This window comes from Elephantulus edwardii, unplaced genomic scaffold (genome assembly GCF_000299155.1).
Source record: "Elephantulus edwardii isolate Elephantulus edwardi_28Jun2011 unplaced genomic scaffold, EleEdw1.0 scaffold00117, whole genome shotgun sequence".
NCBI lineage: Eukaryota > Metazoa > Chordata > Mammalia > Macroscelidea > Macroscelididae > Elephantulus > Elephantulus edwardii.
The window spans coordinates 7952093-7955533 of NW_006399867.1; positions in this window are offsets into that span (position 1 = coordinate 7952093).

A 3441-nucleotide genomic window follows, 5' to 3' on the forward strand; every position below is an offset into this window, starting at 1 on the left:
ACTATGGTTTGAGTCAGGCACACCTTAATCTTTCAACTAACATCATTGCTTTTCAGGACTTTTGGGGAAGTCCCTGACAGCAGACTTTCCCAGTGCTATACATCTCCAGATCTCCTGACAACTGGTACCAATGTTGCTGATTGTGCATTCAGGCAAGATGAAATCATTGACAATTTCAATCTTTTCTACAATTATCATAAGGTTGTTTATCAGCCCAGTGGTAAGGATTTTTGTCTTCTTGATGTTGAGATGTAGGCCATATTGAAGGCCATAGTCTCGATCCTCTGCAGCAAGCACTTCAAGTCCTTTTCACTTTGAGCAAGCAAGGTTGTGTCATCTGCATAGTGCAGGATGTTGATGTTGAGGGTTAGATGGGAAAAGGAGTAAAAAGTGCTTGGTAGAGAGTAAACAATAAATACTATTATTGTGTGTACTTGGTGGTTCAGTAGTAGAACTCTTGCCTTCCATGCAGGAGATTATTTTTTTTACAACCAATATAATTTTATAAAAAAAATCATTAAATTAGAACCTAGTTTATAGGGTAAACTTAACAATAGTAGCAAAGTATTATTTTTTTCTCCATTCATTCATTGTTGCACTTTTCTCCCTGCCCACCCCTTCCCCCTAGTTCACTCTTCTCTTTGAAAAGTAAAAGAGAAATTCTTTCATTGTTATATAATCCCTCCCTTCAAGTCCACTCCACTATGCAGCCTTCGCTCTGGACTCCTGTTATGACAATAATACCTAATCATATATCCCTTTTAAATCGTTTTCTCCCTCATCTGTTTTAATGCATCATACATAATTTATCCCCTCTTTCTCAGTCTCCCCCGAACCCCGAGGTTAGTCCCGTTTTACAACAGTGGCACTGTGCAGTATTTGTCCTTTTGTGACTGAGATATTTCATTCAGCATAATATCCTCCAGGGTCACCCATTTTGAATAATATTACATTAGTTCCTTGCTTTTCAGTGCTACATAGTATCCCATTGTGTGAATATACCAGAACTTCTCTATCCATTTGTTTATTGATGGGCACTTAGGTTGTTTCCAACTCTTTGCTCATGTAGGAGATTTTAATTGTGGTGTTGATGAAGAGTGTGGAAAATTCTCTGGACTTCCAGAAGAACAAACATATCTCTCTAGGAGGAAGGGCAACCAGGTAACTTCTTAGAGGCAAGGATGGGGAAACTTCCTCTCACATATTTCAGGTATGTTGTCAGCAGATGACAGTCCTTGGAAAAAGACATCAATCTGGGAAAAGAAGAGAGTCAGTAAAAAAGAGGGATACCTTCGAGAAGATGGATTGCAACCATTGTAATTATAACTGCTGTCATGACAGAGACCATGGCAATGGCACAGGATAGGGAAAAATTTCTAATTCACTTTCAATTCAACATCACCTAACAGCAACTAAAACAACATGTAGTTCAATTATTGGCCAAGGCGCTTCAGACACTTGTTAGTCTTTAAAACTGTGTGTCACTATTGTACTGTACTGGATTCCACAGAGCTTCCAGACTAAGACAGACTAGACAGGCCTGGAAATCGCCTTCTGAAAGTAAATATATGAAAGCCATGTACAGTGGCTCGGTCACGTTGTCCATGAGACTACTTTGAGTCATAGACCAAGTTGCCAGCAGCTTTCAACAACGAAAAGACTATTCGTGTTGTCAAGTTACTGTGTTGCAGAACTTTTGGGTAGCAGATAAGAGTAACTTGATTAGAAGACAAAGCTATTGGCTGACTCTTGTAACCAACTATGTTGTCATTGTTACATCCCCTCAAGGGGAGCTCACTCATAGCTGACCCTCCAGCAGGTTCTCAGAGGCTGTAAACTGCAAGGGAGGAGCTTGCCTATTTTCCTCCCATGGTGCAGCTGGTGGATATGAACCGCCTGCCTTTGAGATGGCAGTGTAATTCCATACCAGTAGGCTACTCCCTATAAACGAAGAGTACACGGCCTGGGAATTGAATGTAGGTCTCAAGAGTGGGAATCTTGTGTGATACCACTACACAACTCTGGGAAAAGGCAAAGGTAGGTGTAGCTTTGAACAACCAGTCTGCAGATTCAGCAGCATCTTTTCTCCCTCCATCTCTCTCATTTCTGCTTCTCCCTCTGGTGTCAGCTCCAATCTCTTGGGCCAGCTTCTTCAGCATTGCTTCTGCTGTTCTGGTATCAGTTGTAATTAGGGAAAATCCTGAAGCAAAGACTAATAAATGTGAATCACTTAAAACTAGTAAATGTATTGATCTTCCAATCATTGTAGCCAGGGAAGGTGGTGGCGGTGGTGGAGGTGGAGGTGATGGTATCAGTAAAAAAAAAAAGGTGGTGATTATAAGTAGTTGTTGTATTAATGACTCTCTAGTCAATATTTCTTGGGAATCTAGGGTCAGATAATAACCCATATATTTTATATAATAAACTGAGAAATGTGTATAAATTTTCACAACAAAATTAAGATATAATTTTATGCACAGTAAAATTGACCTTTTTTGTTTTGTTGCTGTTGTGTGCCATTGAATCACCTGCAACTCATAGCAACTCTATGTACAATAGCTCTGAATCTTGCCCTATCCTGAGCCAATCTCACTGACTTCAACACACCCTAATCTCATTGCCCCAATTGCCATGTCAATCCATCTCTTCTGGGGTCTTCCTTTCCTGCGTTGTCCCTCCACTCTTCCAAGCATGATGTCCTTCTCCAAGGACTGGTCCCTCTTGGCCATGTGACCGAAGTGTGTGAGACATGACTTCAAAATCCTTACTTCCAAAGAGAAACTTGATTTCACCCTCTCTTAGGCAGACCTGTTTGTTCTCCTGGCTGTCCATGGTATGTTCAATACTTTTCTGCAGCACCACAATGCAAAAGCATCAATTGTTCTTCTGTCATCCTTAGTCATTGTCCAGCTCTATGAAGCATAACAAGTAACTGCAAAGACCATGGCCTGAATTAGGTGCACCTTAGTCTCTAGACTGACATCATTGCTCTTTTAGAACTTTGGAGAGCTCCCTAGTTTGAGATATAATTCATACAGAGTAAAACTCTAAGATATATCAGTATTTAATGTCTTTCAGACCTATTTGAAATGGTAGTAAGTTTTGAAATCAAGAAGTGTGAGTTCCTCAATTTCTTCATGGAATTTTGACATATACATACCTGTTGCATGACTACCACCATAAGCAAGATATTGAAGAGCTCCACACGATCAGAAAGTATTTCATGTTCTTTAGTAGATTGCCCGTTCATCCATGCTCTGTCTTTCTCTCTCCTCTTATTGCTCTCAAGTCAGCACTGACTCATCTCAGTCTTAAAGGCTGCAAATCACACAGGGGGAGGTTGCCCATCTTCCTTTCCTTTCCTTTCCTTTCCTTTCCTTTCCTTTCCTTTCCTTTCCTTTCCTTTCCTTTCCTTTCCTTTCCTTTCCTTTCCTTTCCTTT